Source organism: Tupaia chinensis, unplaced genomic scaffold, assembly GCF_000334495.1.
Source record: "Tupaia chinensis unplaced genomic scaffold, TupChi_1.0 Scaffold000394_1, whole genome shotgun sequence".
NCBI lineage: Eukaryota > Metazoa > Chordata > Mammalia > Scandentia > Tupaiidae > Tupaia > Tupaia belangeri.
Window position 1 is genome coordinate 1,328,613 of NW_006159896.1, and position 13,978 is coordinate 1,342,590.

Here is a 13,978-nt window from a genome sequence, read left to right on the forward strand (position 1 = left end):
CTCCCCATCCAAGTCCAGGGTCTCAAGTTTCCTCTCTTCTGCTGGTGGCATCCGAGCGCACGGGCCCGGAATCGACCCCAGACACAACACAGGAGCAGCCTCCAGGCTGGAACCCGGAGGGGTGTAGGGGGAAGAGGGGAGGGTCCGGGGTGACGGCATCCGAGGCGGCCCTGCAGCCAGTCCGGCGTCTGAGGACGCTGGATTCCTTGGAGCTCCGAGCTTTCAACCTCCGGAATCCAGGCCTCCCTCAATCCAGATTCTCTGACCCTCCGTCCGACCCTGGGACCACCGCCACAGACCCAGCGGCTGGAACCCGGAGGGGTGTAGGGGGAAGAGGGGAGGGTCCGGGGTGACGGCATCCGAGGCGGCCCTGCAGCCAGTCCGGCGTCTGAGGACGCTGGATTCCTTGGAGCTCCGAGCTTTCAACCTCCGGAATCCAGGCCTCCCTCAATCCAGATTCTCTGACCCTCCGTCCGACCCTGGGACCACCGCCACAGACCCAGCGGAGAGGAACCGACTCGGTTGCCGCCTCTCCCGGGCTCCCCGGCTCCCGCCCCTCCTCCAGCCGCGGGCGCCCTCTGGCGGGTCCAGACCGGAACTTCGCGGACCCGCTAGCGACGCGTGGGCTGGGAAGAATGACGCGGCCTAGGGGGCAGAGAAGGGGTACCCCTGACCTGGGTGCGCCATTCCACTGTGGTCCGCGCCGAGCGTCCTCCGTGGTCACCGTCCTGGCCTCGGTCGCCAGCACCAGCACTGCTCTGGCCCTTTAAGAGAGCAAAGTTCACTCTTAAGACTCTGTAGACTTAGGACACCTTAGAACCCAGGACAGCCACCCAGTCTCCTTCAAAGCAGGGATACAACCTTCCTTAGGGCAGAGCCCGGGGCCTTAGAACCTGCTGGGATAGAAAGGGGGTCTCCAGCCCTCCCTGGAGAAGGGAAGCAAAGGGGCTGGCCGGGAGCACCAGAAGTGGGCTTCTAGCTGGGTATCTGCCACCTTGCCAACCACAGGCAGCTTTCCCTGCGATTCAAGGCCCTCGTGGCAAAATCGGGCTGATGACACATCTGTGAGGATACGCAAGGGCTCCTTTAGAAAGAATGCACCTGCCAGGCTGGAAGAGCTCAGGGGTGGGAAGATAGGCTGGAGGAGAGGCCCCCTTCACTCTGCACCACCACCACCTGGATGGTCTACTTTCCCACAGACACCTTTGGGTCTCCCTTCAGCCTCTTCCCAGGGTCAGAAAGGGAAACTAGGCCTGCGGACACTGTCTCCACTCAGGGAGAGGGGGACTTACCTAGTGAGGGGCAGTATGTGGGGGCACTGAACCCTGGGGTCCTGATCTCCCGCCTGGCAACAAGGCCCCCATCAGGCTCTGGTCACAGCTTCCACTTGGGGCCATTTCCAGGCCCCGTGGCCCTGCGATGAGAAGGGTCCGGTGGAAGCCTCTTGGAGAGATGGGAGATGCAAAGGTGTTTCCAGCCCCAGCATGGGGATCCCCATTCTGAAGCAAATCGGAGTCCCCTCTTATCTATCCCAAAGTTGTTTCAGCACCTCTGCCCATCCTATTGGCTATGAAGGTGTGATGGTCTGATGTTTGTGACCCCTAAAATTCCTGTTGAAATCCAATTACCAATGTCATGATATTAAGAGGTGGGACTTTGAATAGGCCACAAAAGCTCGCACGAAGGGATTAGTGTAAATAAAAGCCCCCAGGAAGCTCACCCTGCTTCCCTTGGTAGGGACAAGGCTAGAAGTCCCATATACGAAAGTACGCTAACTCCCTGATCTCGGACTTTCCAGACTCCAGACTTAGCAATAAATTTTGGTTGTTTATAAATTAAACAATCCGGCCAGCAGGTGGCGTGGTGATTAAAGGCAGGTGGCTGGATTCCCACATGTTCAACTGCGGTTTGAGTCTGGGAACTAGTGGCTTGCTTTCTCACTTTCCCTTTCTCTCTCGGGTCACATTGAATAATAATAATAACGAATGGAATTAAATAAATAAATAATTCTTAAAACAAACAACCAAATTAGTCAAGTACTATCATCCCTCACTCATGACCTTCCATGGCTCCCCATCCCACTGGGAGGCAGAACTCCAGGGCGTGCTGGGCCGTGTTCTGTAGACTTGCACAACACCTGGCCCTCACTGTTCTTCTGAGCTGTCTTTCCCTCCCTCACTGAGAGCTAGTCACAAGGATGTCCTTGTTAAAAAAATAAATAAATAAAAATTAATTAATGAATTAACCAGTCTAAAGGACCAGTAGGTGGCTTGGTAGTTAAGGCACTAGACACTCCCACATGGCCAACCACAGTTTGAGTCCCAGATCTGGTGGCTTTCTTTCTCACTTTCCCTCTCTCTCTGTCTCTCTCTGGTAAAATTAAAATAAGTGAATAAATAAGTAAAATTAAATAAATAAAATAAATAATTCTTTTTTTAAAAAATTAACCAGTCTAAGATATTTTTATTAAAACAGCCCTAGTTCAGGGCCAGCAGGTGGTATAATGGTTAAGATGATGGACTCCAACGTGGCCAATCGCAGTTTGAGTCCTGGGCCCGGTGGCTTGAAACTCACACTGGGTGTGTGCGTATGTGTGCTCAGAATCCCAAAAGGAGAATGGAGAAGAGATTACAACATGGTCATCCCCTGGGGGAGGGGTGATTTCTCACTTTGTCTCTCTCTGTTTCTCTGGCAAGCACACACACTATAACAAAGAATCTCAAAAAAAGTCCTAGTTCTGGCCCGAGCCTTCCTCTTCCCCCCAATGCGTTGACCCCTCCCATCTTCACTTCCCACTGTTACCAGTCCACCCCGTGGTCAGTCAGTCACTGACTCCCTTGCACCTTGCCTCTTGTTCCAGGGTTCTCTCATCACCCTAAAAAAAACGCCATGACCAGGAGCCAGGAGGGTATGGTGCTAAAGGCACTGGGCTCCCACATGACCGGCCATGTTTCAAGTCCTGAACCTGACAACTTGAAAATCACTCTGTGTGTGTGCACGCACATGCCCAAATACCGAAAGGAGGATGGAGGAGACGGATCGCAGCATGGCCATCTCCCCCGGGGGTGATGTCTCACTTTCTCTCTCTCTGTCTCTCTAATGAGGGCACACCCCCATGGCAAAAACCCAAGAAAAGAAAACTCTATACCCAGGTTGCTTTGGCACCGGCTGGAGCTACCGTAAACTCAGGGTCTCTGCCCTCAGCTGGGCTCACCTAGCCCAAGAGTCCTGTCTGCCTGCGCTCCCCGCCCCCTCCTCAGCGGCATTTCAAGCCCTCAGACTTCTTGAGTCTCCACTCCACTCTCCATCCTCCGCCATCCCCAGAGAACCCTCATTTCCAGCCTCTAAACCTCTAGCCTTGCCCCCACGTCCACCTCTTCCCACTCGCTACAGGGGAAGAAAGGGCCTCCTCACAACAGGACCACCCAGGCCTCCATGCCTTCCCCGTGCCCTTCCTGTATTCCAAACTCCATGCCCTCTCTTCTGGATTTTCCCACACTCCAAAGGGTGTGAGTCCCCCCAACTTAAAATCAGAAAACACCAAGGCACCTACTTGGCTTGAGCTGTGGCTCCAGCCACTCTCTCCCTTCACCTGGAACTGGGTCTGCACTTCGCTCCTGTCTCACCTCCTCACTTCCTTCCGTTCACAGTTTGACTCCTGCCAAGGTTGCACGGCCAAACTGCTCCTGCTGAGACCAGTGTCCTCCAGCCACCGCCCCTAGTGGACACTTCCTCCTCTTCTCGCCCAGGAAGGCTCGGCCTCCCTTAGCAGCTGACTGTATGGACAACTTCCTCTCTCTGGAAATCTGCCTGTCTGAACCCAAACTCCACCAGCCCAAATCAGAACCCAATCTTTCCCTCAAACCTGCTCGCTCCCATTCCAGGCAGGCATCTCCATCTATTGACCCCTCAAGGTGGAGACCTGGGTATCCCTGTCCCCACCCCTGAGCCCTTCACCTTGTCCTGGCCAGGCTGCCTCCTCAATGCCTCCTTCCTTCTGCACTGGCCTGGCTCGGCATCAGCCTGGCCGCCCAGCGCCTCTGTACTTCCTAGAACTCCTCGACCCTCATCTACAGGCTTTCTCCTGGAAACCACTCTATGCTCAACAGTCCTTTCTATCTTTCTTTCCTTCCTTCTTTCTTTCTTTCTTTCTTTCTTTCTTTCCTTCCTTCCTTCCTTCTTTTCTTTCTTTCTTTCTTTCTTTCTTTCTTTCTTTCTTTCTTTCTTTCTTTCTTTCTTTCTTTCTTTCTTTCTTTCTTTCTTTCTTTCTTTCTTTCTTTCCTTCCTTCCTTCCTTCCTTCCTTCCTTCCTTTCTTTCTATGCACTCAATGGAGAGACAGAGACAGAAAGTGAAAAATCATCCCCCCAGTGGGGACGGCCACCCTGCAATCCCTTCGCCATTCTCCTCTTGGGATTTTGGGCACGCACGCACACGCCTGGTGTTGAGTTTTAAGTCACTAGGTCTGGGATGCAAACCATGGTCGACTACATGGAAGTTCAACAACGTAACCATTCCGCCATCTGCTGGGCCCACAATAGCCCTTTCTAAAATGTTCTTTGCCCTCAGTGGAGACCTCAAAACCCTCAAGCGCAACAGGATCTTGTCTGGCCTTCTGCAGCTTTTCTACCTTCCTCTTGTCTCCACTGCTCTAGCCACAATGGACAATTTGCAGTTCCCAGAACACTCCATGCTTTTAGACTGTTCTAGTCTATGCTGTTGCTAATAACAGAATTACCAGGGTCAGCAAATGGGTGGCAGTTATGGACTCCTATATGGCTGACCCTGGTTCCAGTCCTGGAACCAGTGGCTTCATACTCATGCCGGATGTGTGTGCATGCATGCCCAAGATCCCAGAAGGAGAGCGAAGGGACTGCAGCATGGCCATCCCTCTGGGGGTGATTTCTCACTTTCTGTCTCTCTGTCTCTCTGGAAAGCACACACACACCCTATAGAAAAAAAAAACTCAAAAAAATCCCCCAAACAAGGGACCTGTAGGTGGCATGGTGGTTAAGGGCACTGGACTCCCACATGATTGACCATGGTTCAAGTCGCAGACCTGATGGCTTGCTCTCTCACTTTCCCTCTTTTGCTCTGTCCCTCTCTGGTCAAATTTAAATAAATAAATAAATAATGCTAAATAAAATAATTCTTAAAAAAAAAACAAAAACAGAATTACCTAAGTTCGGTTAATTTATAAAAATAAGAAGGCCAGCCAGTGGCAGCTGGATCCCACATAACTGACAGCATGGTTTGAGTCCTGGATGCAGCAGTTTAAAAAATATGCTGGGGGGGGGGACCAGCAGGTGGCGTGGTGGTTAAGGCGCTGGACACTCCCACATGGCCGACCAGGGTTCAAGTCCTGAATCTGGTGACTTGCTTTCTCACTTCCTCTCTCTCTCTCATTATCACCCTCTGTCTCTCTCTGCTCAAACTAAAAAATAAATGAATGAATAAATAAAATAAATAATTATTTTTTAAAAAAGAATTATTTAAAATTAAAAAAATATATATGCTGGGTACATGTGCACGTGTGCTCAAAATCCCAAGGAGAATGGAGGAGAAGGAATTGCAGCATAGCTAACCCCCCTGGGGCATGCTTTTTTGCTTTCCTTCTCTGTATCTTTCTCCAGTGAGTGAACACAGCTTACAGCAATTTTTTTTTTCCTTAGAGAGATTTTTGCTATATGGCGCGTGCACTTGCCAGAGACAGAGAGAGAGAGAGAGAGACAGACAGACAGAAACAGAAAGTGAGAAATCACTCTCCAGGGGAGATGGCCACACTACAATCCCTTCTGCATTCTCCCCTCAAGATTTTGGACATGTGCGCACATGTGCCTGGCATGAATTTTAAGCCACTGGGTCCAGGACTCAAACTGCGGTCGACTACAGTCTATAATCTTCCATTTCTATTGAAGAAAAGAGAGAGGTTTGTGCAGCTCACAGTGTGTCCAAGGTCCAGGGGCCACGTCTGAAGGTCTTACTGGGTAATCTGGCAGAGGGCAGGGGCTTGTGCACAGCACAGCGTGCCTGTGTGTCTCCTAGTCCCTCTTTAAAAACCCAGGACTCAATCACGGGGTCCCAGCCTGATGCCAAATCACTTCCCAAAGTCCCCACCTTTTGACACCGTAATTGGATTAAATCTCTACTCTCTCAACATCATTCACACCAATTTTTTTTTTTTTAAGAATTACTTTATTTGGGACCAACAGATAGCGTAATGGCTACATTGCTGGACTCCCATGTAGTCAACCATGGTTCGAGTCCCGGACCTGGCGGCTTAAACTCATGCTGGGCGCGTGTGCGTGCGTGCCCAAGATCCTGAGAGGAGAAGGAGGAGAAGGGATTATGGCATGGCCATCCCCCCAGGGGGTGGTTTCTCGCCTTCGGTCTCTGTTTTTCTGGGGAGCGCACACGCCCTATAGCAAAAACTTCTCAAAAAGAAAAAGAATTATTTAATTTTATTTTATTCATTTTCATTATTTTATTTTATTTAAATAATTATTTTATTTCACTTTATCTATCCAGTTATTTATTTATTTTAATTTGAGAGAGACAGAGTGAGAGAGAGAGAGAGAAAAACTGAGAAAGCAAGCTACCAGGTCTAGGACTTGAACTGCGGTCCACCATGTGGGACTCCAGTGCCCTTAACCATCACGCCACCTGCCAGACCCATGATTAATTTATTTTATTAAAGTTGACCAAGAGAGACAGAGAGAGAGAAGGAAAGTGAGAAAGCAAGCTGTCAGGTCCAGGACTCGAACTGCAGTAGCCATATGGGAGTCCAGCTCCCTCAACCACCATGTCACCTGCTGATTCCACACCAAATTAAAAAAAAAATTAATTTAATTTATAAATCCATTTAATTTAATTTGACCAGAGAGAGAGAGAGAAGGAAAGTGGGGAAGCAAGCCAGCAGGTCCGGGACTTAAACTGTGGTGGGCCACGTGGAAATGTCCAGAGCTTTAACCACTACGCCGCCTGCTGTTCTCCACCCCCTTCTTCTTTTCCCCACACCCAAGTTTGTTTTTGTTTTTTTTTTTTGCGGGGAGAGGTTTTTGCTATAGGGCGCGTGTGCTCTCCAGAAAGACAGAGAGAAAGAAAATGAGAAATCATCCTCCAGGGAGAATGGCCATGACGCAATCCCTTCACTCTCCTCTCAGGATCTTGGGCATGCACACATACACATCCGGCATGAGTTTAAGCCACCGGATCTGGGACTCGAGCCGCTGTCGACTACATGGGAGTCCCGTAACGTAGCCATTACGCCATCTGCTGGGCCCCCCCACACCCCCCAACTGTTTTTTTTTTTCTTTTTTCTTTTGGAGAGGTTCTTGCTACAGGGCATGTGCACTCGCCAGAAAGACAGAGAGAGATAGAGAGACAGAAAGTGAGAAATCACCCCCCAGGAGGGATGGCCATGCCGCAATCCCTTCTCCTCCTTTCTCCTCTCGGGATCTTGGGCACACACACACACATGCCTGGCATGAGTTTAAACCACTGGGTCCAGGACTCAAACTGCGGTTGGCTACGTGGGAGTCCAGCAACATAGCCATTATGCTAACTGCTGGTCCTACACACCAAATTTTAACATATGAATTTGTAGGGACACATTCAAACCATAGCACGGACCTTCCCACATCCTTTTTTCACCGTGGCCTTGGTCCCTCTGTCTGGTTTGGTCTTTCCCTTCCTGGACAACTCCTACACTACAGGCCCTGCAGTCTCAAATTAAACTTCCTTCCTCTGGAAGAAAGGCGGTGTGGTGGTTAAGGCGCTGAACTCCCACATGGGTGACTGGAGTTCGATTCTTGTGCCCAGCAGCTTGAAAATCACTCTAGGCATGTGCGTGTGCATGCCCAGAATTCCGAGAGGAGGCTGGACAAAGGATTGCAGCGTGGCCGTTCCCCCTGTGGTATGATTTCTCATTTTTCCTCTCTCTGTCTCTCTCTAAAAAGTACAAAACAAGCAAAAAAAACTTCCTTCCTACGGAAAGCCTCCCCTGCTGCTATGCCATCCATGCACACGCCTCTCTGCAGCACCCGGTATGACCCCGCCAACGGGCAAACATGCACTGAGTGCCTGCTCCGTGCAGGCAGAGCTCCAATTCTGGCACCGGGGCCGGGGTGACAGGACAGATACTGTCTTTGCTCCTGGGACACTTGCATTCTGGTGAGGGAGATGAACAAGAAATGAGCAAACCAGTAAGTGAAAAGACAAGGCCATGGACCCAGCAAGGTGGCATGGTGGTCGAGGCTTTGGACTCCCTCATGGCTGATCGCAGTTTGAGTCCTGGATCTGGTGGCCTGGTTTCTCGCTTTCTCCCTCTGTCTCTGTCTCTCTCTCTCTCTCTCTGGTGGGCACACATGCCCTACAGAAAACTTAAAAAAATAAATACAATTAAGTAATTGTATTAGATTAAATAAATACAATAAAAAATTAAGTTTAAAATACAATTAAATAAATAATTCTTTAAAAAGAAAAAGTACAATCCAGTGGTATGGTGGATAGGGCAGCTGAATCACACATGAGTGACTGTGCAGTTTGGGTCTCAGACCCGGTGGCTTGAGAGTTACACCAGGTGCATCTGCACGTGTGTCCTAAATCCCAAAAGATAGAGGAAAGGAGGAAGGATTGTGGGGTGACCATGTCTCGTGAGGGGCAATTTCTCTCTCTCTGCCTCTCTCTCTCTGTCCCCCAGCAAGCACATGAGGCCTCTGGAAAATTTTTTAAATAAACAGACTGTTCTGTCCACTTAGAGAGGGCGAGGATGGAAGGCAGGAGGAGACCTCAGGACAGGGAGAGAGGATTCTGGTGGATGAGCTGAGCTGCGTGATGGAGGCCCTGCAGGATTGGATGCAGGAGACAGAGTGGGGAAGCGGGGTGCCTGCTGCAGCTGACTTGGATGGGTAGTCTGATTAGGAATGGGGAGGACTCGAGAAGAAGCAGGTGCAATGTGAACACCAGACTTACTCTGAGCTGGCCTTAGACCTCCAGGTGAGAGGTCCCAGCTAGGCCCGCCTGCCTCTGACTCCTGAGGCAGTGGCCTGTCCTTTACATTCACCATTCTATCCCCGGCCCGAGAGCGGGCCAGCACAGGTGGGCTCTCGGTGGGACACGACAGGCTCACTGACAGAAGTGGGCTGACTGACCACCTGGACTCCCACATACACTTGTCTTTTGCTCCGATATAATTATTTAGATAAATCCGTGGGGGCGGGTAGATATTTCCTGAGAAACAGAGAGGGACTTTCACACCATGACAGGGTCTTCACAACACAATCCTCCCCAGCCCTGGAGGCAGCCAGGATCATGGGCACAATGACACACTGAGGTAGGCCCAGGATGCACACTTGGAACCTCCCCACATGGCTCCCTCCTGCCTGCACCACCGCAGCAGTGCTCCAAAATATAATTGATAGGGGCCAACAGGTGCCGTGGTGGTTAAAGCGCTGGACTCCCACATGACTGACTGTAGTTCGAGTCCCGGACCTGGCGGCTTGTTTTCTCATTTTCCCTTTCTCTCTCTCTCTGTCTCTCTCTGGTGAGCATGTGTACCCTGTAACAAATTTATTTCTTTATTTATAAGGATTACTTTATTTATTTATTTATTTATTTATTTTAATTTGACCACAGAGGGACAGAGTAAGAGAGAGCGAGAGAGAGTGAGAAAGTAAGAAAGCAAGCTGGTAGGTCTGGGACTTGAACCATGGTTGGTCACGTGGGAGGTGAGCACCCTTAAGCACCATGCCACCTGCCGGCTCCCCTGTAGCAAATTTTAAAAGTATGGGCCAGCAGGTGGCATGGTGGTTAAGGGTGCTATTTTCCCACATGGCTGACTGGTTCAAGTTCCAGATCTGGTGGCTTTCTCTCTGTTTCTGTCTGGTCAAATTAAAACAATAATAATAATAACAAATGGAATAAGAAATAATTCTCAAAAAAATAATAATAAAATTAAATAAAGTTTTAAAATACATAATTGATAACAAGATACACTCTGAAAATGTAATATTGGTCAATTCACGGGCATTTTAAAGCTCTGGCATGGCCCCTGGACCAGCACTATCAGCCTCATTTGGAAACTGCTAGCAAAGCAAATTCCTAGGCCCCTCCCTGGACCTATTGAATCAGAAACCCTGGGAGTGGGGGCCAGATTGTCCGTTTTAACCAGCCTTCCAGGTAACTTTGATGCTTGTTAAAGTCTGAATCTTCTACTTTATGGGGTCTAAGGCCTCCTTCTCTGGGCCATGCAGGTTACACGCCTGGAAAAACGGTTATTAGGGCTGGCCTGGGATTCAGAGCAGGTGGACTCATGGTTTCTCTCTTGTAGCATCTTCACGCCCCTCAGCTACTGTAGTTCTAGCCATAGCCAGGTGGTGGCGCCAGCGTCTCAGGCTTCACTCTGGCATTCTGCACTTGATCTTAGCCAAAAGGCCGAGAAGCGATCACTCTGGCATTCTGAACTACAACCCCTGCAAAAGAAGTCCCCTCCCCAGCAATTTCTTCTCTACGGAGCTCTGCTCCAGGGCCTGCTCACTGGCAAAGCATTGCAGCCTGGCCTTCACCAGGCAGAGAGATGCTGAGCATGGCACACCTGAATTGGAGCCAACCCCAACTCCTAGAGGTTAGGATGGAGGACAAGAGGAGCCCCACTGGTCAGAGGGAAATTAGGTTTGTCGGGTCCCTGGGACTTGGGGGTTAGCCAGGTAGACAATTCTGTCCCAATGGACTCTGGCTACACTACATTAACCCTCTGCCTGCCCTGTCTGACCTTATTTGAGGTCCCAGGTGCCACCTCCCTGCCAAAGGGTGGGGGCAGCTTAGCAGTAGGTGTCCCAGGGCCAGTCGGGATCCCCGGGCTGGGAGTCTTCATGGCCTGACAGCCATGCCGACTGACAACAGGGACCGAAGCAGGGATGGTGCTTCGATGGAGCTCTTACCAGCTGCCAGCTTCATGTCTCCTGAGTTGGGGGCTCTCTGGGCCCCTGTCCTGCTTTGTGGCCAAGGGAGATCAGGATCCTGGCCAGAGGATGGGTCCTTGCCTGCTCCTGGTTCTGGGATCTCATCACTGGGGTCCAGGAGACCAGCCTGGTCACCCTCCCCACCTCCGATTCCAAGCCTGCTCTAGGGAAGACCAGGGCAGGGGTGGGAGGACTTGTCCCATAAACAGTCCCCTGCCCCTCATCCTTCCTATTGGAGGGAAGAAAGAGTCCCCCAGATCACAGCTGGACTCACCCCTACCCACTCCCGTAGACTAAGCACATCCTGGCCTCTGCCCCAGGAATCTGCCCACGCCTCTCATCTTCAGGGCCCACCCAAACCCACGCCCACACCTCCGAAGGACCACCTTGTCCCTCCTGACCAAGCTTTCCTCTCCCAGGACCCCAGATGGGGAGCTGTCCTTCTCTAAGGCTCTGCCTCCCTTCTCAGGAGCCTGGGACCAGGCCAGCTATTTTCCTGGGAAGCCAGCTGTTTTGCCCATCAGGAAGCAGGCTCCTCTGCTAAATTCGTTTTTGCGGCTGGGCTGCAGCGTGGCAGCCCTGCTGGGCCAGGGCCTGGGAGCTGTTAACTCCTCTGGGCCCAGGCAGTCCCTTCCAGAACCAGCCTCATTCCTCTGCGCTCCTACTCTCCCCTGACGCTGGACAGCAACTCTAGGCCTCCCTCCCTTTCTGTCCAGTCCCCAGGCACCATACCCAGGGCCAAGCCTGGTCTGTCTCAAGGCTTCTAGAAACCCCCAAAAGACTCCTGCTCAGCTGTTAACCTGCCCCCCTCGATGGAGTCATGTCCTCAGGTGAACCCAGGTGAAGGGGGAGGTTCAGAAGGGTAGATATTACTTCCGTTCAGAATAATAATAATAGCTGCCATTAACTGCTGCATGTGCATTTTGTTAGGTGCTTTTTTCTTCTCTCTTTTTTTTTTTTTTTTTAGAGGTTTTTGCTATAGGGTCCGTGCGTTTGCCAGAAAGAGAGAGAGATAGAGAGCTAGAAAGTGAGAAATCATCCCCCAGGAGGGATGGCCATGCTGCAATCCCTTCTCCTCCATTCTCCTCCATTCTCCTCTCAGGATCTTGGGAACGCACGCACATGTGCCTGGTGTGAGTTTAAACCACCGGGTCTGGGACTCGAACCGTGGTCGACTACATGGGAGTTCAGTGACATAGCCATTACGCTCACTGCTGGTCCCTAGGTTCTTTTTTTTTTAGAGTCTTTTGCTATAGGGTGTGTGCACTCGCTGGAGACAGAAAGCAAGAAATCACCCCCCAGGGGGCATGGCCATGCCACAATCCCTTCTCCTATATCTTCCTTTTGGGATAATAGATTTTAGCCACATACGCACATGCACCTGGTATGAGTTTTAAGCAGCAGGATCTGGGATTCAAACCGCGGTAGACTAAGTGGTGTAACCATTACACTATCTGCTGTCTCAATAGGTGCTTCTTTTTTTTTTTTGCTAGGTGCTTTTAATGTACAAGGGGAAGGTCTTTCAAAAAGACTGGAAAAATGGAATTAAAGTACAAGTTTATTGGGGCCGGCAGGTGGCATGATGGTTAGAGGTGCTAGATTCCCACATAGCCATCTATGGTTCAGGTCCTGGACCCGGTGGCTTGCTTTCTTGCTTTCCCTTTCTCTGCTTCTCTCTAATCAAATTAAAATAATAATAATAATAACAAATGGAATTAAATAAATATAATTTTAAAAAAATTATAAGTTTATTTTGGTGCAAAACAATTTTGAAATCCATGCATAGTTTTATTGTTGTTATTTTTAATTTGCCAGAGGGCACGTGTGCTCACCAGAGACAGACAGAGGGAAAGCAAGAAAGCACCCCCACGGGAAATAGTCCTGTAGCAGATCTCTTCTACTTTCCTTCCTTTTGGGATTCTGGACACACATGTGTATATTCACCTCATGTGTTTTCAAGAGGCAGGGTCCAGGATTTGAACTGCACAGTTGGCCATATGGGATCCAGCCATCTTAACCACGTACTACTGGTTGGCCTATGCAGTTTTTTCATAATGCATATTTACCATGTTAATTTTCACAGTAACATTGCGAAGTAGGGAATATTTCTATTTTACAGAAGAGGAAACTGAGGTGTGGAGAGTCTAAGTCACTTGCCCAAGATTGCAGAGCGGGGGTTGGAAACCAGCTCTCTCTGTCTCCAGCCAACCCTGGTGGCTCTTCTTTCCCTGGTCTGGGCCTAGATGGCCCCATGTGTTAATCGAGGAGCACGATGGATGGAGTTAACACCATCACAGGCCTGCTTCGGAGGCGAGTCTGGAGCCCAGTCAGGCTCTGTGCTCCATTCCTCCCAGTGTTTGCTCACGGAGCACCCCTCCCAGTGGCTGCGGTCGGCGCCTGGGCTAGAATCCCAGCTCTGCTGCCTGCAGGCTGCCTGGCTTTCCACAAGTGGCTTTACCTCTTGAAAAATCAGTCTCCAAAGCTGGAAAACAGAGATAGGCACAATGCCTACTGCATCCTTGCTTTTGTTGTGGGAATAATGCAATAATAATGTGAGATAATGCAAGTAACGTGGTTAGCTCAGGACCCTAGACAGGAAGCAGGTGCTCCCTCTATTAGGACAGCCACAGTCTGAACAGGTGAGAGTGCCCCAGGCACTACCCTGTGCCCCCATGCTCAGCACAGAGCAGGCACACAGGAGGGTGTCATTACTAGTGAGTGAGAGAACCCTAGTTTGGTGGCCCCACATGGGGAAAGCTGGCTGAGAGAGGCTACAGCAGGCCCAAGGTCACACAGTGGCTGGGGTAGGGCTAAGGTCCACCTGCCCTGGGTCTTCCAAGGCCCCTCTGCTCTAACTCCTGCACCCTTGTGCCTTCTGTCCTGGAGACTTGAGCCTACTCTGGGCGAGAGGCAAGGGGACAGGGAGGATCCCAGGGCTAAGAGTCCAGAAGGTGACTTGGCTGTGGCTGGGTGGGATCTCGGGGTCTGGGAACGACCCCTCAGGATGCAGTGACCCGTG